The sequence below is a fragment of the Ixodes scapularis genome, unplaced genomic scaffold (assembly GCF_016920785.2).
Source record: "Ixodes scapularis isolate PalLabHiFi unplaced genomic scaffold, ASM1692078v2 PGA_scaffold10__122_contigs__length_95168666, whole genome shotgun sequence".
Classification (NCBI taxonomy): domain Eukaryota; kingdom Metazoa; phylum Arthropoda; class Arachnida; order Ixodida; family Ixodidae; genus Ixodes; species Ixodes scapularis.
This window is the reverse complement of record NW_024609836.1, coordinates 65830966-65858249: the sequence shown is the minus strand read 5'-3', so window position 1 is coordinate 65858249 and position 27284 is coordinate 65830966. Positions and strand designations below refer to the sequence as shown.

The 27284-nt window shown below is 43.6% G+C and overlaps 1 pseudogene; it reads right to left on the bottom strand.

Annotated features, from left to right (window-relative positions):
* Positions 1-2339: 2339 nt before the first annotated feature.
* On the bottom strand, positions 2340-3390 carry LOC121046473 (annotated as a pseudogene).
* Between the last annotated feature and the right edge of the window lie 23894 nt (positions 3391-27284).

The following is a 27284-nucleotide window of genomic DNA, read 5'->3' as shown; positions in this document are numbered from 1 at the left end:
GTTTTGTAGGCAATTAACTTAACGTTCTTTGTTGCGTTGTGCAATTTTTTCCTTAAGAAGTACAATTTCTTTTAAGCCTTAGAGCACACGTTTTCCACATGTTTTCGCCAGTTTAGATCATGGGTTATGGTCACTCCTAAATATTTAAAACTATTTACATTGTTCAAGAAGTTATTTCCAATGTTATACCTAAAACAAAGTGCACTCCTTTTTTTAGTTATATGAGTAAATGTGGATTTCGTATAGTTAATTTCCATGTCCCACTTTTCACACCACATGTTCAAGGTCTGAAGGCTACGATTGATTTTAATTTGCTCATTCACATTTGTGACTACCAAATAAAGTAAACAGTCGTCGGCAAAAAGCTTCATTTCTACGCCTGGCTCTACAATGCTAGCAATATTGTTGATGCACAACAAAAATAATAAGGGTCCCAACACAGATCCTTGTAGGACACCAGAAAACACCTCCAACGAACAAGACATACAATCGTAAAGACGCACCACCTGCCTGCGATTGATCAAATAAGCCTCAATCCATTCTAATATTGTAGAGCTAATACCGATTTGTCGAAGTTTGAAGAGTAGTTTATTATGAGAAACCTTATCAAAAGCTTTTGCGAAGTCTATACAAATAACATCTATCTGCCTCTGGTCGTTTATTGCCAACGAAAAATCGTGAATAGTTTCGATTAGCTGCGTAACTGTGGAAACATTGCTTCGAAACCCGTGTTGATGCGGGTAAAGCAACTGGTTCTCTTCAAGAAAAATAATAATATGTTTTGCTATATTGTGCTCCAAAAGCTTACATGACACAAAGGTAAGAGACACGGGGCGATAATTATTCACGATTGCTCGGACTCCGCCTTTAAAAATAGGTATTACGATTGCACTACGCCAATCTTGTGGTAGTGAGTGAGTTTGCAAAGACTTCTGAAAGATAGCTTCTAGATAAAATGACACCCACTCGGCATATCGTTGCAAAAATGCAGTCGGTATTTCATCAGGCCCACTAACCTTCTTTACATCCAACTCTAGCAACTGCTGAAATACGCCCACCCGAGTTATTGAAAAATCTTCCGTGCAGCACGGGAATGAATTAAATTGTTCACCGTCCTAGCTATTACCATTGTCTTTCGAAAAAACAGACTGAAAAATTAAATTGAAGCAGTCTGCTATTTCCTTCCGTTCTGTAACCATCTTGGCTGCGGTTTGAACATGATCGATGCTTTCTTTCTTCTCACTAAAAAAAACGCCAAAATTTTTCTAGCGATGCTTTCAGGAAGTTGCCAAGTCTCCGATTAAAGAACTGTTGCCTAGATTCATTTAATGCGGTTTTCAAATTACGACGGACCTGAGATATCTGGTCTTTACTATCTTTTCTTTTCCGTAATCTATTTATTTTACGCTTCATGTGAATAATCTTACGATTGATCCACGGGTTTTATTGTTTTGCTTTTTAAAGCGAGTCGGAATAAATCTGTTTAAACTATAATTTATAACTCCTTTAAAACGCTGCCACAGTTCCTCCACGGACTCACAATCGCAGGCAAGCTGGAACTGGCTAAATGCACATTCCAAAAAATCGATTACAGAAGTGCCATCCGCTTGAACATAATCTTTGATTGGAATAGGAACATAGGGTCGCTTACGATTTCCTATACTATGCAATATGTCCATAGCAATCATCTTATGATCTGATATTCCTTCTTCAACGGAGAGTGTGTAATCGCCCACTCTCTGGGATATAAACAACAAGTCCAACAGTGACCGGGACTCAGGAGTTACTCTTGTTTTCTCGTTCACAATTTGCCTTAGATTGTAAGAAATCAATATTTCCAACAATATTTCAGCACTGGAAGTCTCCACGTGCCCAGGGGACAAAGCTTCCCAATCTATGTGAGGTAAATTAAAGTCACCGGTCAGTATTAATCTTGTAGTACTTTTCACATGAGCGCACAAGAACAAATTTAACTTATCCAAAAACTCTGGCTGAGTAACAGGTGGCTTGTACACTACACCAACAAGATACACATTGTTCGCAAAAGTAATCCTACACCACACTGTTTCGTTAAGATTGAAATGAACCAACACAGCCGAGACAGAGTTTTTAACTATAATAGCTGCACCGCCACCACGAGAGTCTCTATCCCATCTGAACATTTGGTAACCAGGAGGAATAATGCAGTTATTAGGCACATCCTTGTTCAACCATGTCTCTGTAAATAACACAACGTGAGGACTTCGTGCTAATAAAATATATTCTAAGTCTGAAGTTTTATTGACGATACTGCGCGCGTTAAGTACTAGAAGGCGTAGCTATGCTCCTGTGGGAGTTCCTTATGAATCAAGACGACTACCTAAAGCTGGAGATGACCGTGTACCACCTGAGGCGTCATTTTGGCGATATTCGTGACATCGGCACCGCTCATTTTGGCCATGGTCCCATACGTAAAACTGGTCGTTTACTTTCAGTTTGTCATGGACCAAGGTGACCCTTTTGCCATTGTTCCTGTCAACTGAAGCGCTTGCCCACAGCTTTTTACGCACCTTCACTATTTCTTTCGGATAATCGTTGCTGATCCTAATTTGGCTTCCTTTTAGCTTCAGGCAGTTCCTCAGCACCTGCTCTTTTTCCCTTGAGTCATAAAATCCTAGAATTACAGGCCTAGGACTTCCTGGCTTCTTCTTGCCTAAGCGATGTATCCTTTCTACCGTCTGTACTTGAACTCCTAGCGTTTCCCGAAAGAGCGTGTCTACAACCGCCGCTTTCAAGGTCGACTCGGATTCCCCATTCTCCTCAAGAAGACCAAATACTAAAAGGTTGTTCCGTCGGCTTCGGGTTTCAAACAATCAGCTTTTCAGCTTGTTGCGGAACAAGGTTCTCTAGACTGTCTATTCTCCTGTTCAAGTCCTTAATTACTTCAACATAATCAGTCAATTTATCAGTCTTTGTGTGCAGTTTTGCAATTTCTTCATTTATAGCGCCCATATTACAGTCACACGTCGCCTGATTCTCTATAAAAAACTCTAACAGTTCAGTCGACTTAGGCCCTGGGTTATGCTCAACGTCACCCGACATAACCAGTAACAAAATCATCGACCAGCAATCACGCACTGTAGCACAACACCTGCGAGGGCACGGCAGGACTAATGAAAATCTATTATCGCTTCGGTAAGAGGCCGTGCTATGCCAAGAACCAACCTGCAAAAGCAGCAGCAGCGGCTTAGCCATGTTGTCCGGTGGCCAGATGCCGTGCCCTCTGTAGCAGTCGACGTGCCGCTCCTCCTTTTGTAGCCTCGCCGCGGATGACGTAATGCTCGTTGACTTGAAGTTGACCAATGGTGAGCCAGTGGTGACGTTGCAAAGATGATGGTGCAGAAAAGGCATCTAGTCGGCCCCGCGTGTTGTCGGCGTGAAAAACAGCATCCGCGGCAAAATCTGCAAAAGCAGCAGCAGCGGCTTAGCCATGTTGTCCGGTGGCCAGATGCCGTGCCCTCTGTAGCAGTCGACGTGCCGCTCTTCCTTTTGTAGCCTCGCCGCGGATGACGTAATGCTCGTTGACTTGAAGTTGACCAATGGTGAGTCAGTGGGGACGTTGCAAAGGTGATGGTGCAGAAAAGGCATCTCGTCGGCCCCGCGTGTTGTCGGCGTGAAAAACAGCATCCGCGACAAAATCTCCAAAAGCAGCAGCAGCGGCTTAGCCATGTTGTCCGGTGGCCAGATGCCGTGCCCTCTGTAGCAGTCGACGTGCCGCTCTTCCTTTTGTAGCCTCGCCGCGGATGACGTAATGCTCGTTGACTTGAAGTTGACCAATGGTGAGCCAATGGTGGCGTTGCAAAGATGATGGTGCAGAAAAGGCATCTAGTCGGCCCCGCGTGTTGTCGGCGTGAAAAACAGCATCTGCGGCAAAATCTGCAAAAGCAGCAGCCGCGGCTTAGCCATGTTGTCCGGTGGCCAGATGCCGTGCCCTCTGACGTTAGGAGTACCGCAGTTGAGGTTTCCAGTGATTTCGAAAGAAAATTCAGAGTTCGTGCTGGTGACAGGTTTGGTGGTTTCTACATATTCACAAATCTACACGCTGGCCGTCCGGCAAGGTCTACAGCCAGAAACGTCGGAAGACCTATTCTTCGAGTGCACCAATATGTCCTTAAGGTTTCTACCTCGTCGATATACCACGCGTGGTGATACCGGAAAAAGGGTGCGTAGTTTATCGCTTTGCTGCAAAATACTGTAATGTTTCCTGAGGATATTGTTTAGATTTCGAAGGCGGGCTCAACATGTAATCACCAGGTTTGTGGTGCTGGTTTTTTGATATTTTGGGTTGGGGTTGATTGATGATTTGCTCTCGGTCGATGGCACGTGCTCTTTCAAAGGCCTTATCGACAATGGATCGTGGATAATTCTGCTCGGATAGCACGAGTTTCAGATTACTGGCGTTGCGTTCGAATTCATCGAAAGTAGAGAATATTCTCCGGAATCTGTGAGCTTGAGAAAAGGGAATACTTGTTTTGCAATATTTAGAGCGTGAGCTCTTGAAGTACAGCTACTGTTGACGGTCCGTCGGCTTCCCGAAGAGTTTTGTTGGAACAGCATTCCCGCTGATCTTGACTCTCACGTCAAGAAAATCAATGCTCGTTTTAGAATAACTATGCGAAAACATATTACTAGGATGGAGACCGTTGAAGTCAGGAATAAAGTCTATGTGTGATGACTCCCGATGTGCCCATACCATAAAGATATCATCGATGTAGCGCTTATAAAACAGAGGTTGCAGAGAGCGACTAGACAGGAAACATGACTCTAAATCGGCCATAAAAAGATTTGCATATTTAGGGGCAATCTTTGTGCGCATTGCAGTTCCCCGAGTCTGTAGGAAGTGCCTTCCTTCGAATTCAAAGTTGTTATTTTTTTAAACAAACCCGATAAGTGTTGCGAGGACGTCATTATTGACACGAATTGTTGCACGGTCATTGCTATACGCCTTGATTATTGCTTCAATGCCATCCTGGTGAGGGATGTTTGTATATAGGGACGCAACATCCATGGTGACCAGGATTGCGTCAGTAGGAATTACAAGTTCTGTTATTTCTCGGAGAAAGTGATTTGTGCCCTTTATATATGATGGCATCGTAGGAGGAAGGTTCATAATAAGGAAATTTACAAAGCTAAAAATTCTCTTTCACCGTGTCTATTCCGGATACAATTGGTCGTCCCGGATTTCCTTGTTTGTGAATTTTAATTAATGTATAAAAGTGGCCAGCCTTTGGATAGGCCGGCTTCACTGCTGTATGCATATCTTCCGAAATGTCTTCAATTATAAATCATTAGGTCCAAAGTTTCCGTTATTAGTTTAGTGAATTTTTTGGACAGATCTTCTTGAAGTTCTTTGTAAAACGGTTGGTTTATTTGCTGTCGAAATCCTTCATCTAGATAGTCTTGCTTATTCATAAAAGCTATGGATCCTCTTTTGTCAGCAGGTTTAACAATAATGTCATCTCTTGAGCTGAGTTCATGCATAGCGATGTGTTCAGCAGGAGTGAGATTGTGACGTAGACATTAACAAAGACTGTCGCAAATACTACAAATCAATTCATTTAGTTTTATAATTTGGATTAATATTGTTTAAAATTACTAACTTCAATTTATACGATATTTTTGTTGCTCCTGTTCCGAATATTTTTATTACCCTTCATAGTCACTCTTCCTCTTACACTCGAACGTCAACAAGAAGAGGGCATTTGACACACCATCACACCCTGAAGAAAAGCGTTCCCCGCTTGAAACGTTGGTGAAGAAAAGGCCTTTCCCTGAACTCCTCAGCTTTCTCATTATCTCAGCTAGTAGCAGGCAATGTGTTTTAAATTTAATATGCAAACTTTAGAATGGTTCGCGTATTGAATCTTAACAGCAAAATATTGAATTAAAACGAAAGAAACACACAAGAGGACGAAACAGACGACACAGCGAAATCAATGTAGATTACCAACACGCTCAAGTCTATAATAAGCAAAATATTCTTTTTAATTCCCTTCGAGGCCAGTTTGCAACGCATGCAAACAATCGACAAAATCGACCCGAACTACAAGCGGTCAGTCCCAGATTTTACTTGAGGCCATTTTGATCTGGCCCAATCTGACCGGGACCGTGTTGTCCGGGACCATTTTTTTAGGTACTATTTTCATGGGGATCATTTTGGTTGGACCATATCGTACGGATCCCGAATATTACTGTTCTCACATTGTCACGGCAGTCTATCGCGATATAAACTCGGCGATTTGACCCGCATGCACTCTTGCAAGAGATGTTTCTAATGTTAGTGCACTTGTCACCAATGAAGGGAGAGCAATGATGTAGCAATCGCTACGCGAGAGCCGACTAGCCTTCCATCTGGTCGGCTCCACTTTCTCTGCTGAAATGAAAACTTATGGATATCGAGCAGCCTTAGCTTTCCTGATGCTGCAATACGTTGCTTTGTCGGTGAGAATATTTTATCCTGCGAATGCTTCCGAAGCCATTCCAGAGTTCGGCGCAGCCTATGCAGAGCCCGGCAACAACCGCCCGCGCAGAATCGCAAACTGTCGGCAGTAAGCGAGCACTGACGGAAGGTTGAGATGCTGCGCAAGCGGAATTGTTGAAAGGCGCTGCGTTTGGTATGACGAGCGTTGGATCGGCTTTGCAGGCGTTCCAAGTGCAGAGGATTTGCGACGACAAAGCAGCCTCTTGCATCTGCAGGAAGCTGACTTTGCTCGAGCGTCCCTCACTTAAATTTCATGAGCATTCACGAGGAAGGATGTCGTACTCCCATCCAGTTTCTCAGTTGAAAGGGTGTTCGCTGCAACAGTCGAAATCTTCTCAAAGACATGAGACAGAATGGCATACGAGACTTCTGAGAGCCCGCTGTTACTCAAAACACTCAAAGTCAATAAGTGGGGCTGGCGGCGAATATGAACACTTGAACCCTCTTCTTTTTGTTTCTTACTTCAGTACCGTAATGTCGGAAGTAACACCACGAAAGTAACAGATTACTTTTTTGGGGTAGCGGTTACTCACTTCCATAAAAGTGTAATAGTAATTATAATTAATTACAATTTAGCCTTGAGTAATGGTAAATATATTTTTGCTCCTTTTTAGAAACGTGCGCATGTCTGCCGCACATTAGCTACAGTTGCTGCCTGTCGCGCGTTTGAGGTGGCAAATAGCTCATAAAAATGTAGAAACGGTCAGAAAAAAGGAAGTAAAGGCTGCACCTACTAACGTTTACTACCTGTCGCTCGTTTGATGTAGTTAAATCTTAGTAAAAAGGTAGGAGCGGCAAGAAAAAGGTAGTAACTGCTGCAGTTACGAACATCTTACTGTATTTTTTGACGGTGGACATACCAAACAACAATTTTCACAAATATTATTTTCACGTGAAAACTATCGTATATTAGAATAAGTTGCCCCACGGTATTTTTCTTTCATATCTTCTGTAGAGGTACATAATCCCGACACTGAGCTCTACCGAACAGTGTATTTTTTTTGTTGTTTTTTTTATTCATGACAAGCATCAGGCACCTCTCAGCAACTTAGCTTGGCTCCTCTAAGACAATAAAAGTTTTGACGTGACATTAATTGAAAAGATCTCACATTCAAGTCCGTGACTGAAATTTTTGAGAGAACGTCGGCACTTGTTTCGCAACTGCATTTCGCTAGCTAAAAAATTAATAAACGTTCAATTCAGTCAGTGCAATATTTATTTTTATTTATTTATTTATTTATACATACTGCAGCCCCACTGGGGATATGGCAGGAGTGTGAGTTAAACACAGACGGTCCGGACATCACTGTGGACCACTGTCAACGGCACACAGAAATTCTTCTGGTTGTAGTGATCGGATGTTTCCTGGTAATAAATTCCAGCGTTCAATGGTATGAGGAAAAAAACTGTATTTAAACATATCAGTACGAGGATGAAAAGGTAAAATGTTTAATTCATGGTGGCTCCTAGTTGCAGTTGGCTCGAGAAACTTTATGTAGTTATGTAACGAGTCAAAACGTGATGAGTTAACCATGAAATACAGAGACTTTAGGCGCTCGATACCACGACGCTCAGAAAGACGTCTTAGGCCTAGCACGGAAAGATTAGAAGAAGGAGAAAAGTTTCTGTCATACCGACGACAAATAAAACGTACCGATTTCTTTTGTACTGATTCGACCTTATTTATATCAGACTCTTTGTAGGGAAACCAAATAATAGAACCATATTCGAAGATTGGGCGAATCAAAGTTTTAAATGTTAAAAGCTTAGTATCTTGTAGTGCCACACGTAAGGTACGCCGCAGGTATCCAAGTCTTTTAAGAGATTTGTTACATGTCGTATCAATGTGCTTAGACCAAGATAAATCAGGCGTGAAAAGGAGGCCAAGATATTTATATTCAAAAACTCTTTCTAGGCATAACCTGTCAAATGAATAATTAAACACAGAAGGTGATGAACGCCTAGAAAAGGTCATAAAAACCGTTTTACTAAAGTTCAGTTTCATTTGCCAGGTTTTACACCACGAACAAAAATTCACGAAAGAATTGTTAAGAGTTATATGGTCATCGGAGGAGTTTATCACATGATATAGTACGCAGTCGTCACCGTAAAGTCGGACCTTAGTGGAAATACAGCGTGGCAAATCATTGATGTATAACAAGAAAAGTAGCGGTCCAAGAACTGACCCTTGTGGAACACCTGATGATACGTCAACTGTACTAGACTTGGATGAGTTAAAGTAGACAAACTGAGACCGTTGAGAAAGAAAACTGGATATCCAGTTCACAAGGTGATGATTATTTAGAATTAGATTAAGCTTGTGTAGGACTTTAGAATGAGGAACTGTGTCGAAAGCCTTTGACAAATCTATAAATATCGCATCAACTTGGTTACCGATGTCAAGAGACAGACCGATATCATGAACAAACTCTGTTAGTTGTGTTATAGTACTATAACCGCGCCGAAAACCATGTTGGAAATCGCATAAAATATTGTTAGTATCGAGAAACTCTATTACATGCCTGTAGACTCTATGTTCCAATAATTTGCATGAATGTGACGTTATAGAAATTGGTCTATAGTTTGACAGTGATTGTGAGTTGCCAGATTTGTATACGGGAATAATTTGTATACGGGAATAAATATGGCTTTGAACATTCTCGACAGGCAGGAATTCTTTGGGAAGGTCTTATATTTTTTTAATTTTCGTGTACAAGTTGAAGCTCTTCAACTAACATAGAAATCGTTTCACTAATTAAAATAAATTAAAATTAAAAGAAAATAATTTAATATATACGACACATTATAAAAATATGTTTCCGAATTCAAAAATAAATCTCGTCAACAATAGGAAAAGCAGTAGATCTGAGATTAGCATTTGTATGTGTATGTATGTATATATATATATATATATATATATATATATATATATATATATATATATATATATATATATATATATATATATTGTGACAGGAGGACATTGAGGTGCAACGAGCGGGACAAAAAGGAGGAAAAGAAGGGGAAGAAGTGGGTCGTAGACGGGAGAAGGACGAAGTGGCAGCAGCGGAAAAAAAGCGATCTGTAACATTTTGGTGTCAGAAGTGGGATCTGCGAAAAGAAAATGCCCTTCACACGACAACAAGCCCAGTCTGGCGAACCTATCCTTCTCCCGACGACACCAGCAACACTTAAGGTCCAGTTACCTACGCCCAACTGAGGGATCTGTTCGTTGAACAGAGACAGGTCTTCGAATCAACGATGGCGGCTATGGTCCAGGCGCAGGTGCCACCCGTTACGTCCGCACAAGAAGACCTTCGACAAAGAGTCATAGCGCTAGAGGAAAGTAGAGACTCGGAGAATCGGACCGACTCAGCAACGGTACGCACATTTCCTGCCACCTCGAATCCCCTTTGTTTGAAACTGAAGCCCTTCGATGGTAGCGTGCCACTTGACCTTTACCTCGAGCAAGCTAACATTGTTGCTCAAGCAAACCAATGGTCCGAAGATGAAACAATTTACGCTCTTGCGGCACAACTACAGGGACCAGCCATCGCAAAACTGGCCCAACTTCAAGGAGGAGCTCTAACCTACCAAACGTTTGTAGCGGCACTTGAAGACCGCTTTGCCGACAAACATCCACAACACGTCCGCTATGGCGAGTTACGTACGTTGCCGTCGACAACAGCCGGGGGAAACACTCCACGCCCTGGCAACGGAAGTTGAGTGCCTAGCGCGAAAGTCATTTGTGGGAGTTTCCGCCGACACTTTTCACCTTCTCAGCACTACTGCCTTCGTCGACGCCATTGCGGACACTGAAGTTCAAAAATTTGTTCGACTTGGAGTGCCAAAGACAGTTCAAGAGGCTTTGGCTAAGGCGTTCGAGATCTCAGCCATTCAAAAGGCAACAGCAAACGCCCAGGCTTCTTGCCCGGCACAGTTACAGCCAACTACTCATCTGGAGACGCCTGGAGCAGGCCAGCAACCTGAAGGTCGCCAACGAGCTAACACCGAGAGGCGCTGTTTTCAATGCGGGCGACAAGGACACTTGGCTGCAGAGTGTTACAGCGCGTCGGGAAACGGATATCCCGGTCCACAGGGGCGGGATCGGGTATAGAGGACCAAGTCCCCCTCGTCTCTCTTTCAAGGAGTTTCGCTGATCTTCCAACTACCAAAGTGGAGATTCAAGGGATTGGAATACAAGAAAGCCTCCTCGATACTGGAGCAGCGGTTAACATAATCGACGCCACGCTTGTACCTGCTGATTGTAATGTCTCCCGGATTGCTCCACAACGTTTTACAGCCAACGGCGTCAAAGTTCACACCGGTGGACAAGTGAAGTTACTGGTCACTGCGCTCGGTGAGACGTCGTTAGTGGACTTCATAATTTTGTCAAATTCCGTCTCTCCGATCATTCTGGGTTATGAGTGGTGCCAGAAAAACGGATTTTTTAGGTTGAACCTCGAACAGAACAACGCCAGCAAAACCTCGCATCCACCTACGAAAACATTAAACGCCAGCATTCCACGATGCGAAAGTATTTTTGTGTGGCTTGTGTACCTCGTTCGCTCATTTTCCCTCGTCGCCGGGGAAAAGTGGCACCTATTTCTAAAGTTTTTCTCCCAATATACCAACATCATATCTGCTCAAGTACAGCTATCGGATGAATTAAACGTATGCGTTAAAGACTCTGCTACAATACCTGCCGAGACTGCTTCAATGATACGCCTGACTGTGAACAACAAAAAGGTTTACTGTGAAGCTGTTTTCGACACGTGGCTCTGTGCGAAACCAGGGAAAGAACTAGCTGCACCCCGGACACTCGTGGCTTGTACCAATGGAGAATTCGTCGCTCTTGTCGTTAATCTAGGTGCCAACGACATCACACTCAATCCAGGGAAACAGATTGGTGTACTCCAACCGTTGGCGAAGGACAAGATCTCAATACTTGCCAGTATTTCTCTGGAGTCAGATAACGAGTGCCATTTTTACGGTCAGGATAATGCTTTACCGTGGGAACAATTTAAGTTTGGACCAGAATTGAGTTGCGAGCAGAAAACGAAAATCAAGAGGATATTGTTGTCACATCGAAACTGCATCGCCCTGAGTTCGGACGAACTTGGATGCACACCGTATGCAACACATACCATTGACACCGGTGACAGCCGACCAATACATCAGCCACTACGCCGCGTAGCCCCAACAGAGCGCAAAACCATCAAACGGCAAGTGACTGAGATGCTCGACCAGGGTGTGGTGAGTCCGTCAACGAGCCCATGGTCATCACCAGTGGTGTTAGTGAGAAAGAAAGATGGCACTGTGCGGTTTTGTGTAGATTACAGGAAGCTTAATAGTACAACCAAGCTTGATGTCTACACTCTTCCACGTCTTGATGATACCCTTGACCGACTGCAGGGAGCGGAATACTTTACAACATTGGATTTGATGTCGGGATACTGGCAGGTTCCGTTCGATAAAGGGGACGCTGAAAAGTCAGCCTTCATCACACCAGATGGTCTCTATCAATTCAACCGTCTTCCCTTTGGCCTTTGCAATGCCCCAGCGACATTTCAAAGACCCATGGACCGAGTTTCGGGCAATCTGAAGTGGAAAATGGCGCTGGTGTATTTAGACGACGTCGTAATCTACGTAAACACTTTTGAAGAACATCTTCGAAGACTCTCCCTCGTACTTGACGCCATAAGTGTTGCCAACCTTCGTCTGAAGCCCCAAAAGTGTTTTTTCGGCTTCAAAGAGGTCACAAACCTGGGACATGTGGTAAACAAAACGGCGTTAAACCTGATCCCTCGAAGCTTGAGGCTTTGTTTGAATATCCGACGCCAACAACTATCAAAGACGTCAGAAGTTGTTTGGGATTTGCGTCACATTTCCGCCGTTTTATTGTTAACTTTGCTACCCGCGCTGTTCCCCTGAATTACTTACTCCGGAGGAACGTACCATGGCGATGGGGCAACGATGAGCAGTCCTCGTTTCAAGACCTAAAAATGGCTCGTATAAACGCCCCAGTGCTTGCTCACTTCGACCCGTCCTTGTCAAAGACAATTCTCCACACGGATGCTAGCGGACAAGGACTTGGAGCTGTACTACTTCAAGAATTTTTCGAGGGTACTCATACAGTAATTTCGTACGCAAGCCGCAGGCTTACACAACAAGAAGAGAGGAATCATCCATCTGAATTAGAATGTCTGACCCTTGTCTGGTCGGTGCAAAAATTTCGCCCTTACCTTTATGGCCGCCATTTTACTGTTGTGACGGATAATTCAGCATTGACCTGGCTTCAGAGCAAACGAGACTTGACGGCTAAACTGGCACGCTGGGCGATTCTACTGCAAGAGTATGATTTCGAAGTCATACCTCGTAGCGGACGTAGTCATCAGGACGCTGACCTTCTATCCCGCAACCCCCTAGACAAGATCCCTGAGGCTCCGGAGTGTGACACTTGTTTTTGTGGTGCGACTTTCGACTTACGTCACAGTCAGTTTCAAAATAACGAAGTACAAGATATTGTACAGCGCCTCGCATTATCCGGTTCAACAGACATTTTACAGCGACTGCGTCGAGTACACCGAGTGGAAAATGGCCTACACTGTCACAGAAATCCCGGTCAACAACAATGGCTACCGGCCAAACTTTCCAAACGCTATTGGTGGCACTGATTCCGGAAAGATGTTTCCAGGTATGTCGCTTCCTGTGAATCATGTCAAAGGAGGAAATTGCCCAGTATTTCACCTTTCACCGAGATTCATCCAACTCAACCACCGCTAGCTGCTTTCGAACTTATTGGACTTGATCATTTAGGACCATTTCCGAAATCACAAAACGGTAACCGTTTCATCATTGTTGCTGTAGACCACCTTACAAAGTGGATTGAGCTACGTGCCGTGCCTACAGCGTCAGCGAATCACATTGTGGAGTTTCTGCGTGAGCAAATAGTACTTCGCGATGGCGTACCCCGCACCGTACTCACTGACCGGGGAAATCCATTCAGCTCTCGCATTTTTAAACACGAGATGATAACTCATGGAATACACCACGCCCAGTCAGCACCCAACCATCCCCAAACCAACGGACTCGTTGAGCGTGCTAATCGAACTATCGCCGATATATTGTACGCTTATGTTAATGCTTCGCATGACAATTGGGATGTGTACGTACAATACGCATCGTTTGCTTTGAACACCTCGCAATAACCAGAGCCCAGCAGCGGATGCTAACCAATCACCGACAGGATGACCGAATGTACCCCATCGTGCCAGGGGACCTTGTTCTTGTACAGCGTCCCGTTAGAAGGAAAGGAAAGGCAACCAAGCTACTTCCAAAATACAAAGGACCCTGTGAAGTGCTTCGACAAACAGGACCCGTGAGCTTTTGGCTACGAGACCTCAATGCACCTCGAGAAGCATACCGGACTTTCCCGGCTCACCGCAGTCAACTGAAGCTGTACGTGTCAAGACATACATTCAGTCAAGACCAGCATGAGACACAGACTGCCGAGGACGGATAGTCAACCAGGAGGGGGCAAAATGTGACAGTAGGACATTGAGGTGCAACGAGCAAGACAAAAAGGAAGTAAAGAAGAGGAAGAAGTGGGTCGTAGACGGGAGAAGGAGGAAGTGGCAGCAGCGGAAAAGAAGCGATCTCTAACAATATATATGTCTATATATATTGGCTCAGGACATCCAAAATGCAGGACAAAGGGCAGTGTCTCATGACCATGGTGTCGCGCAATGGTAGGATTCCAAACGGCCGATGCGTAATCCAGGACCGGACAAATTAGTGTTTTATACTTTTAAAATTAGCTGGGCTAGTTCAGTGTTCCTAGTTACGTTTTAAGAACTGTATTTTTCCTGGGCTTTGCGTCTTATGCTGTGGACATGAAAGTTCCACCTTAGGTCTGCAGAACGTCTAATGCCATGGTATTTAATATTTTATAAACCAAAAAGACAATTATTATTTATAGAGTAGGGAATAATATAAAAAGCATTTTTTCGAGTAAATTTAATTTTAAAGAATTCCTCAAGTGATATATCTTCCAGGTAAAACAACAGTTCCTGCAAAAATCGATTGAGATAAACGCGGCCACCTGCGGCTATTATTCCGCGGTAAAAAATAAGTCGTCAGCGAGCATTCTTACTTCCGCTTCAATTGAACACCTGACATCATTCACAAAAATATGACAGCATCTCCACGTCGTGAATGATGTTGATTGAGGCGAAGCTCTCGTGGTGCTGATCATACTGATTTTATTGTTCATAGGTAGTGCTGATGGTGCTGATTTTTTTATTATTTCCCATAGGTAGTGCTGAGTTCCGGGTTGCATTTCGACTTCATTATCACTGCCTTAAGGTAGGTGAAATGCAGAGCCAGGCATGCAAATTTTGACGCAATTAAATACGCATTTGACCGCAGCGCCCTCTCCTGTAGAGACGTTGAGCGGCTACATGCAACGTTTCATTCATGAAATCCCCAGCTCTTGAGTTACTACCACATCTCAGAGCCTCCTACTACTCGTCCCGCAGTCGCGGCCGAAAGTTTCAAGCGATGGACTCGAAGTTCATTGGGGTCTCCCCGCACAGATTCGAATCTTGTTGACTACGCAAACATTTTTTTTTTTGAGCACGGACGGACGGACAGACGGATGGACAGACGGACGGACAGACGGACGGTCAGACGGACGGACGGACGGACGGACAAGGCTAAACCCTAAGGAGCTTTGCCACTAACAAAACAAAAAAACAGGACGGGTCCTGTTCCTCTGAGGAACACCCGATATATAATGCTTTCTCAAGTATCACCCCCGACAAACATAAATTTGTGACGGTTCACAAGATAAAAATCAATCGATTTTATTAGTTTTTAATTACTTTTTTATTGTTGGCATGGTGTCCACATGGCATATACGAAAGCTGTCAAAAGCCCTCCATCGGTAGTTGATGGTTAGTTGATGAATGCAGAGGGTGGATGGTAATGGCTCTTGCCTTTGAAACTAGCAGCAGTTTGCACAACCTAGAAGGGGTCTAAAAAGACAGACATGACTCCTCCCGCCTCTAATCCAATGTTCTCCGCCTAAATATCACCAGACGGTGTGGGCCGGATATTTACAGGATAGCCTTTGGAGGATCAGGCAAGAAAACTAAAAACATTACCCCATCCGCCTTCTTCTCCCGGCGAGGGAGTCAATAAATTTCTTCTGGCCAAACCTTGTCGCCGTTACCCCAACACCAGGATCACTGTTAAACGGGGTTGAACTTGGCCGGAGCCACCTGATGCTTCTTTCTTCTCCTGTATATCAGAGCAAAGAGAGCTGTTTTGACACTCCAATTTGATGTCTTGTTTCGTACCCTCCTTCCAACCCTTTTCTCTTAGGCCTCTGGCAGGATGTCCCTCATCACTTCGGCGGGTTCACAAGGGGTGCTTGACACATCCATGTTTGAGAATCACAGGACTAGATCATTCTGACAAACACCGGGAATACAAACGATGTCACGAGTGTATTAAGCTTTATATATATGGCTGATTATTGTCCGTTAGGGAGAGCGTCTGGTGGTCTCGTATAACCTGCACCCACGACACAATCTTGTTTTCCGAATTTAACAAAAGGATCAAGACAACATAAAATTTATTCATATCTGGAGTGTCGGGAGTATTCATTAAGGAGGGAGACTCTCATGGATTCTGCTTTTTTATGGGACCTTCAGGAATAAGACATTTCAGAAAAATATTTAGTGGCTGTTCTTAGGTGATTGATGTTGGAACGAGCTAATGAGCTCTTATAGGTGTATGTGGTTTTCATCCTATCAAAACAAAAACACGGTTTATTAAATAAAACACAATTTGGTTTTTTGCAACGTTCCAGTGCAGATCGAACTAAACTTTTGACAGAAATACACAAACTTTGAAGCGCAAAACCGGATTAAAAAACAAAAAAACAATAAACGTATGCTAGTGAGCAGTAGTGCTCTGGTTATTAGCAGGCATGCTATTCTCTACTCCAGCTTGCTGGTCGCCCTCGCGCGGCGAAAACTGGAAGCTCTCTAGTGAGGGTCCTTCGGTTCCCCTGCTCAGAGGGAACAGCGGAACTGCTCGACATCGGGATCACAAGCAGTCATTTCTGAAATCTAACAACACTCTTCATTTTCTCATGTAGTGCCGGATCCGGTATGGGATAGTACCTTATTACATAGATTTAGTAGTGCATATAGAAGCAAACGCAAGCGCTGCGTGTTTGCGTTTTACTTGCCTGCACCGCGTTGCACGTGCACGTCGTCGCTATGCGCCAATCGAAAACCGCAATTTCGGGCTCCGCGCACAAGCAGGGTGGAAAACGCAATGGTAACGCAAACACACAGTGCTTGCGTTTGCTCCTATGCGAAATAATAAAACTATTTGCTGCTCTACCGGTTTACCAAAGCTAACTAAACAAGCTGCACTGAGCAGACGTGGAAGGGGGTTTGCGTTCTTTCGAACTGGGAAGGTCTGTGGTCCGCGCTTCAAAATAAAAGAAATGTTGGAGAAAGTCTTGTAATTAGAAAACAAAAAAATGAGAATCCGTTTTTTTTTTCGTATTTTAAGTTTTTTGGTGGGGAGGGATGGGCAACGATTATGAAAGTTTTGCAGATTGTCAAAAGTCGCGACTTTGATAGCACCATATGCTTTACCCATAATTAATGTAATATTACACGGAGTTCTCAGGCTGGCTAAAATGTTCTCTTTGATTTTAAAATAATTTTAGTTTATGACCTGTCAATTATTCATGCTAAAATTGGCTCCAGTGGTGATAATTTTCCCACTATACATTGTCATAGTTCGCGAGTCCCAAATTAGATTGTAAGAAACAACTTAAATTAGAGCTTGAAGCTGTAGGTAGTAAATATCCTAATTGTAGTATTAATAATCCAAATTGCGGTAATGTGGGCCCCCAATAAACTCCACAATCTTAAATATAGGCCAATTAACCATATTGTATTTGCAGAAAAGTCTGACTTTGTTTTCTTTGGAGAATATGAAAAACTCTTACATTGTCGTCAAGATAGATGTAGCCCTAAACGTAATAACGGAAACGCCCTTGCCGTTTGACCCGAATTCCATGTTTGACTTTTTGGCGTGGGAACATCGTTTCTTAATTTATACGTTTTGTAAATATTTTAGAAACTCAACACCCCTGGTTTTGTAAAATTTGTATTGAGTCTTTTGTTTTGTTTCGATTAATCCTAAAGCAATTAATCAACTAAATGCCCCAAATGACATGACAATTATCTGAGTAAAACAAAAATGAGCGAGAACATACAAATATCAGCGCTTATTTTTTCAATAAATACAAACATTTACATTATATTTCGCTTCACGAAAACTTTGGGAACTGTGGAGTCTAGGCCATCCGCGACGCAATAAACGTCGGAGAGAGGCACATGACTCCACGTCCCGGCCGGGTTCGTGTCAGTGCGCCCAATGCGAGGCCCGGAGGAACCGGCTGTCGTCTGCTCGGAAACCAACCAACTTTGGATGAACGTCCACCGCCGGGACATTGCCGTCCGCTAGAGTAGCGAGCTCTTCGGGAACGGTTACAGCGACAGGCATGCGCTTATTTTACCCGCCAATTTGTAGCGGGGGCTAATTCCAGGGCCATCGTTAGAGCGGAAGCTGTCGATTACAGGGCTGCGATTGTTGAAATATCGTTCAAAAGACACGTCGTTCTAGACAAAGGGAATGATCCGATCTAAGCATCGTTGAAAGGCAACGTGTGATTTTCTTCTGTGCCGTCTAGCGTAGTGTCGATAAAGATGCAATTGCGCAAGTTTAAATACATTTAAAAGAAAGTGAAGCCTTGAACAAATATTTGTCGGGGAGAGCGTAGTTGCTCTGCCGGTAACGAGGCCTCCGTGGCATTGACCATGGAGTGTTGTCATGTGCCTTTTTCAAATGCCTTTATTGGGTCGCGGGCGGCTTAGCCTCCAGAGTTTGCCAAGTTATCCTGAAACAGAGTATAGCTCCAAGGATTATGAAAGTTAAAGAGGAATTAAACACTCGAATATATATATTAGTATCTAAATCGGAAATGTGTGTAAAAACAAAACATGGTAAGAATGTGTTAAAAAAAAGGGCATCAGTGAAGAGAGGCGCGCAGAACAAGGCGTACCGCCATGTATAAAAACCAAAAAGCCCAAGTCGGTCCTAACATAAAATAATGTTTCGAGGAACATATTTTTGAGTAAAAAAATCAGCTCTGAGATACCTCTGGAGTTTGGCGAGAAACATAAATTAACGCATATGTTAAGAAATAGATCGATCTAAATAATTGAATAATGGCGATTTAGTATCTTTCAAGGCATGTTCGTTTCTACTGCGGGCTCTAAATACCTGAATGGTGGAGATCCTATAGCATTCCCGACATAGCGTATTCTGAACTATAGCGTGTTTTGTGGCATCATATGGCAGAGTATCCAGGGCCATTTAAGGCGATAACTGAGCATAGTATTATTCAAAATCGGCCACAGACCATTTTTTTATAGGCTTGATATGTAACGGTACAGTTTATAAAACTACAGTTTATAAAACAGCGTTCCCATAGGTTCCCAGCACCAACGTTCTCGCTTCGGCGCTCAGCAGCTGCAGCTAATACCTGTTGCAATCAAGGGGTAGTAAATTGCTACTAAAAAGGTAGTAGAAGTAAAAAACACGTAGTGACTGTTGTATCATTCTGTCCGAACCGAGCGCCATGTGTCGGTGGACTATGACTCATTTTTTTCCTTTATATAGCCCGGGTACTATCAGTAAAACAAGCAGCCGGCAGTGTGCCTACGGGATTGTTGTATTCTTAGAAGCATCGAATAAACCCGCTTCAACCGCTAGCTTCAGTGCTGCATTTATTACCGTGTAACTACCTGTGGCGTGTTTGAAGTAGTAAATGTTAAATAAAGTGATAGCAACGGTCGGAAAGGGCAGCAACAGCTGCGCATACGAACTTTTATCATCTGTTGAGCGGTTGAGGTAGTAAATAGTAAAAATCTAGTAACGGTGAGATAAAGGTGTTAACTGCTGCAGTTACAAAGCTTTTACTGTTTTTCTTCTTTAAGACTGAACATACTACACATCAGCGTTCCCAAATGGGTTTTACTAGTGAAATCTATATCGAACATTGGAAAAAGTTTCCTCAGAGTGAATTTTCTGGCGTTTCTTTTGTAAAGGTATCAGGACACTCATCGACAAAGAGCGATCATTTTTTTTATTCGTAACAAGCATCAGGGATATTCTAACAAGCTAGCTCAGCTGCGCTAAAACAATAGGAGCATTGACACGAGAGGCATTGAAAAGATCGGGCATTGAAGTCCACGATTTTCATTCTGAAGAGATCGTCGGCTCTTACTTCGCAACTGCATTTTGCTAGCCAGAGAATCAATAATGTTTGAAGTCAGACAGTGCAATATGGGTGTGAATATTCTTTAAAGGCAGGAAGTCTTTGGGAAGGTCTTCATATTAATACATCTTCCCAACACGTTGTAGCTCTTCACCAAAGATAAGAATCATTCCCACTGATATTTAAACAAATGCCAGTAGAAAATTTTTTAGCAATTTAGTACTAGACATTAAAAAAATCGTGTCTCCGAGTTTAAAAAAAAACGCACCAACAATCGGAAGAGCAGTCTTCAAACCGGCCCAAGAAAATAGTTGAATAGATCAAAAAATCGAATATTCTTAGTACAATATTTATTTTGGATGAGAGCATTCGATGCGCAGCAGAAAGGCCCGTGGTTCATGACCACGGCACGGCAATATAATAGAGTTCCAAACGGCCGGTACTTATTGCAGGCTTGATAAATTAGAATTTTTTATGCGATCAACCTAGCTGGCCTGGTGCAGTGTTTCTAAATACGTTTTAAGAACCAAAATTGTCTTGAGACCTGAATGAAAAATTTATCAATGTAACCCTCTTTGGCAGTCAATGTTTTCTAGTGGACCGCTGACTGTGCCTGACTGTACGTCAAGCATGTCTGATTGGCCTACAAGTTACTCTTACCGACAGTCAAACTCCAGTCAGGCTCCGCTTGTCGGCTCTCTGATGGTTTGCTGGTGGCAGTTGGCCGCCGCGAAATGCCATCAAGATGTCTTGGTGGCGATTCCGATTGTACATCGATTGTTTCTGACTGTACGTCAAAAAGCTTCGACGTGCAGACAGACGTACGGTCAAAGAACGGAAAGTTCGTTCGGATACCACTATTTCGACAAATCTATGAATAAGAAAAATAATCTATGCTTGAGGAAACGATTTCGGGACGTGAGCCCACAAAACCGCTGATGTTAGAGATATGACGCGCAACCGACCGACAACCTTGATCAGAAGCCCACCGAAACGCCGAACACGCCACTTTCTTTTGGCCCCCCGAAGGAAAAGTCCATCAATGTAACCCTGCTTGGCAGTCAATGTTTTCTAGTGGACCGCTGACTGTGCCTGACTGTACGTCAAGCATGTCTGATTGGCCAACAAGTTACTCTGACCGACAGTCAAACTCCAGTCAGACCCCGCTTGTCGGCTTTCTGATGGTTTCCGGGTGGCAGTCGGCCGCCGCGAAAGGCCATCAGGATGTCTTGGTGATGATTCTGACTGTACATCGATTGTCAACGAACATTAAGGAAAATAGTTTACCAAATGTTAGGTGAATCAAAATTGAGGTATGGTATAACAATCTACGCATTCTGTTCGAACACCAAAAAGCAAAAAATTGATAACATGATAAAAAGAATGGTAAAGAACGTCACTTATAGAACCCGGCTCGAGCACATCCCATTCGAAGAACAGCTTATCGAACTTAATCTTCTGGCGATAGGTAATCTGAGGAACTATACAATCATCACGTCAAACTACTTCACAACCGATTACAAGACAAAGTCAACCAGACAAAAACAGCTTAGGAGGACCGAGAAATATGATATTCCTAGAGTATATACGAATTATAGAACACGATCAAGAAGTTATTATGTCCCGAATCTCTTTAATCAACTTCCTGGCAATTTGCAGGAAATGCAATCGTTACGTACTGTGAAAAAAGAAATATTGAAATGGTGTCAAGGCAGTTCGATTTGATTTTGGAAGTGGGCCCATGGATTTTATTAACAATCTCGCCTTGTCACTCATGTCAAACAATTTTGTCGCTTCTTTTTTCTTTTTTTTTATTACTGATTCATGGCCGCTGCTTGTGTTGGTTTTTGTGTAGTGACTTTGCTGTTGAACATTTAGTTTCGAATATTTTCTTGTTGCTTTTGCGTTTCATTATCGGAATTCACGAGCAACGTCTACGGTATCTTTTTTACATATGTATATATTTTTCATTATTTTTTGTTTTTCGCTCAGATAGACATTTTCCGTGTTGAGCGTTACTTGTCGTTTTTGGTTACTGCTGCATGCGGTGTTTCTTCTTTTTACGCGGGATAAATGTAACGGATATGATTGCACGACGCAAAGTTCAATCCGCGAAGTGTTCATGATTATTGAGCCACAGTACGACACCCCACGGGTTCTTGAAATTTAGTTTTTGTTTTATTCTTGTTGTTTCTTTTTTTTTCTGTAGTAATGCGTTTGGGGGGGGGGAGGGAGACTTGTAGAGTTGGACTGCCCGTTCTCACACACAAGCACACATGTGCTTAAGTGAGACGATTCTGGAAAATGTATTTTTGAAAGAAACCTGGAATAAACTATTTTATTCTAAAAAAACTATTCTATTCTCTGACTGTACGTCAGAAAGCTTTGACGTGCAGACAGACGCACGGTGAAAGGACGTAAAGTTCGTTCGGATACCACTATTTCGTCAAATCTATGAATACGAAAAGTAATCTATGCACGAGAAAGCGATTTTGGGACGTGAGCCCATAAAACCGCTGACGTTAGAGATATGACACGCAACCGACCGACAACCTTGATCAGAAGCCCGCCGAAGCGCCGAACACGACACTTCGCACTTCGCTTCGCCCATAGAGGCTTCGCCGAGCTTTCATGAACGAACGCTCTCGACTCGTTTTGTTTGCCTGCTCGCTCCAACCTGTCGATCCTGCCCGGGCTCTACAATGTCTTATGTTTTAGTAGATTTTCTATTCGACAAGATCCAGCCTGTTGTGAGTTCCGACGATGTAAGGGACTTTAGCGGTGTAGTTGAAGACGACAGGGTGTACCCGATCTACTGGGGCGGAGACGCGCGAACAAAAGGATCGTTCTACGACGCGAAAGTACTCTACATGGCAGGTGAGTAGAACTGAAGTACGGCGAGTGATGTACGAGTGCTTTGCATAACATACTGACGGCTTAACTGCATTTGCAGCCAAAGCATTTCGTATAAAACGAATAGTCAAATCGAATTTCCTTAACTGTGGCGTATCATAGCGGTTAAGGTGTCCGATTTGTACGCATGCGGTCGCGGATTCGATGCGTGGTGGTGCTGCTTTTTTTTTTTTCAAACATTTTGTTTTATCGAGGCATTTGGCGATATTTATGAGTGCGTATAGCTTTACTCTTATATAAATGCTGCCCTTGTTGATGAAATTCCCTTGGCAGTGGCAGTCAGACGTCATCTGATGGACCATCAGATGACGTCTGATGGTCCATCACGTTCCACCAACGCTGCTGACTGGCAGTCAGTGTCCCAAATTTCGTAGCTTGATGGAATTTTCAATAGGGCCATAGAGGCTTCGCGGAGCTTCCATGAACGGTCGCTCTGACTCGTTTTGTTTGCCCGCTTGCTCAAACCTGTCGATCCTGCCCGGGCTCTACAATGTCTTATGTTTAAATGGAATTTCTACTCGACAAGACCCAGCCTGTTTTGAGTTCCGACGATGTAAGAGGCTTTAGCGGTGTAGTTGAAGACGACAAGGTGTACCAGGTCTACTGGGGCGGAGACGCGCGAACAAAAGGATCGGTCGACGACTCGAAAGTACTCTACATGACAGGCGAGTAGAACTGAAGTACGACGAGTGATGTACGAGTGCTTTGCATAACATGCTGAAGGCTTAACTTCATTTGCTGCCGAAGCATTCTTTAGAGCGGTGCGCACATTGTCGGAATTTCGCGCTGCTATACTAAAATGTTCCTGACTCGGCCCGAGAGATTTGGGCTAAAAAGTTTATATCTTTCTATTTGGCATGGTCTACTAGCCTTACCGCTGTGTCGCACCTCATTATTATTGTTTCATGAAGAGTGCAGACAAAAAGTACCCGAAGCGTTGTTCAGATATGTCTGCTACTCGCGTTCGTCTGTGGAAGCCAGGGCTGTCTGTCGTAGCATGCATGCTTGCTCTCTAGCTTCAACGGAGTCGCATAGGTTTGTGAATTAAAGTGTATACGGTCGTCCCGCAAGGTTCAGACGTCGAGGGCGTTTATTTGAAACATGCTTACGGTGCATGTCGTGCAGTTTTTAAACGAATGTCCCTTCTGCCCGAAAAACGTAAATTTCAAAGGGGGAAAGAAGAAAGGACGGGTACGTACTTTTTCTGATCTTTGATGTCATGAATTACATTCATTTGAAGGATTTGTGAACCGTTTCACAGCCATGCAAGATGGCCACCTCGGCTTGTGAACCATTTCATAGCCATTCAAGATTGCCACCTCGGAATTCGAGCTTTATATTAAGAGTAAAGCTATACGCACTCCGGAGTGCACTTGGACAGAAATGGCTATACGCACTTCGCTAAACTCGTATAAAACAAATGGTCAAATCGAGTTTCTAAGAGATGGCGTAGCATAGGGTTTAAGGTGTCCGCTTTGTACGCAAGTGGACACGGGTTGGATCCGCGGTGGCCCTGCATTTTTTCTGCTTTTTTTTCTCGAACATTCTGTTTCGCCGGGGCATTTGGCAATATTTATGAGTGCGTATAGCTTTACTCTGATATAAATGGTGCCCTTGTTGATGAAATTCCCTTGCAGTGGCAGTCAGACATCATCTGATGGACCATCAGGGCACGTTCCACCAAGGCTGCTGACTGGCAGTCAGTGTCCCAAATTATGTATGTTGTTGAAATTTTAAATGTGGGATTTGCGTATTAATACTTAATTGATGAGATCTAGAACAATTGCTTAAAAGATTTATAGTTTAAATATATTATTGTCAAACAATATTATAAAAGAACAAAGCTGAAATTTAGCAGAAGAATCGTAAAATAAATTTGTAAGTTATAGCTTTGTTGAATGTGACAACACCAGAGAAAATTCCGAAAGTTGCTTTCTTGCGTAATCTCTATGCATCTCTATAAGATGCGAATAATATCTGAACATACGATAGCGTCAAGTAAAACGGTCACCTCTCGTAAAATATCAGCGGTAAGAGAAAATAACATATATATTTTTCGCCGTTCCTACGTTCTCGGTTACCGCGTATTTGTGCGCAAAACAATTTTTTTACGTCAACTATTGCATATGTTTTCACTCGATGGCGCGGTACCTTCTATCTGCAAGACTGTTGCCACACTCTTATATATATAGAACAAAACTTGATAAAACCGAAACTATAAAAGAAAGAACTATTTCGTGGTTTGTTACCTGGAGGCAATATTCGTCAACATGGGTTAATTTGTTGACAGGAACGTTCTGCTTGAGGTCTGCAGAAAGTGTAATGCCAAGTGACTGATTATTTAACGCATATAGAACACAAGTATTGTTTGGTTTCTTTCGAGTGGAACATAAGCTTTTCAAGTAAAAGGTAAGCTGCCATTTTTCTTCGTGTGACATTTCTTCCAGGTAAAACACCACCAAGGCAGTAGAAACGTTTGTCCCCATCCCGCTCCCATCCTCCCTCCGTTTTTTCTTTAAAGAAAAGTTTTTCTCGACTGTGGTCTACAGGTCTTGGATTTAGGCTAGTTTGCTTGACATTATGAAGTATACTTCGCTTCAAAGTTACACTACACACGTAAACATGCAAACTATGGTAGGATATGTTAAAGAGAAAATAACGTGACGTCCATGTTGAGTCGCAGACCAACAACTGTTTAGTTTTTTTTTTGTTCTTTTTCTCCTTTATACTCTGTTTTGAAGGATGAAGTTTTCGTTCTAATTATTGGAGTTAAATACGAGACAATTAATGTCATTGCGGGCAATTACTGACACATGTGCTTTAGGAAACGGACAAATTCTGGAGTTTTGGATCACAAATATGTACGATCGGGGAACACTGAAATCCGAGCAGAGGAGCGCGTCGCTCGGGCCACAGGGTGCGCCGCCTGGAAGTAAGCCTATGGGCGAGAGTGTGGTGACCTACTCCAATAAGTATAGGCGCCTCGCTCGGCGCTCCCAAAGCTTCGGCATTACGCCTCTAAAGGCCCGTGCACACTCTTGCGACCCCTTAGAACTGGGTGCGTTGAAGCCTCTTACAACGAAAGTACACACTGGCGCCATCTATTGGGTAGCAGTGTAAACTTGGCGGTCCGGCATAATCTCTTTTTCTATCGAGCATTATCCTTTCTTCCTCAGCTCGAAAAGCTTTCACCAACGTTATAAACGAGCCTTTCTTATAGGTGTTACGCACATTTGACCTCGGAAATCCAACAAAAACTTCGCTCTTCTGAAATGCTGTTCCAGGTCACCGCATAGATGGCGCCAGAATGGCAGTGTGGTCCCTCGTCCAAAGAAAGTTTAGGACGCTTCAACAGGTTTCACCTCTCTCGGTCGTACTCGGTTGCAAGAGTGTGAATGGGTCTTTAATTCGCTGAAAGCTATCACCGCTAGTAGCAGTATCAGCGGTAGTAGCACCTCTAGTAGCAGCTAAAGCGCGCGCTCAGCCAGTGCACGCTTTAGCTGCTACTAATTGGTTTCAGCGGTGACACCAAGGCCGTTATAAGACACCATTCATTAGTGGTCAAGTTCTCAACGGTATCGGTTTCTGCCAGGTCCAACACAACAGGCCTAACACTCTACTGCTCGGATGCCCTCGCTGATTGACGCTCGGCCCACCCGGTTAACGCCCGCTGACTCCTGCTAGATCGGTTGGAATCCATATCGGTCTTGCAGCCTCCGGAGGTGGTGCATTCATTTGGTGCCTCTTTCCTGGTATATCATGTAGAGCAGGGTGTGGTGGGCCAAATTCCTATCCGGAAGTCTGTGGACTCTCCTCTCGTACAGAGCCCTGGCGCTGACCTCTCTGGTTTCAAAGGACGACCAGCCTATAGTGCCGCCTGGATACCTTCGTTGGATGCTGTTCTCAGGACTGCCAGGGCCATCATTCCCGCATCTCTCTGTCTTCTCTCGAGGGACTCTCTTGTTTCCGATGAGAGGAAAAACACGCCATTCGCGTACGTGAGTCCCGGATCGATGGCCGTTTTCCACAGTCTCCGCACTACCTCGAATCTGTTGATGGTATAGGTCGCCTTCTTCACCAGGACTCATTTCCCCCTTATCGCTCCTAGCCTCTTCTTCCGTTCATGGACCTTCTGGTAGTGGGAGTCCGCAACCAGGGTCACTCCCAAGTATTTGAGCGTGTTTTGTCTTATCAACTCCCCTAACTGCAGATGCTACCGTTGTTCCTCTGCTTCTTGATTCTGTCTATCTTGATTTCCCCCGAATAAGACCGCACTTTGCTCTGGTTGAAACGGAGTCTAAACCGCGTGGCGAACTCCGCGCGATGTCCAAAAGCACCTGGAGGTCCTCCGACGAGATGGCAAGGACCACCTCATCATCGACATGGATGAGGAATGGTACCCTCCGCCGCTTCTAGGCTCCCTCCATTCCGACTCATAGGTCTTCCAACATAAAATTGTAACTAAATTTTTCGATT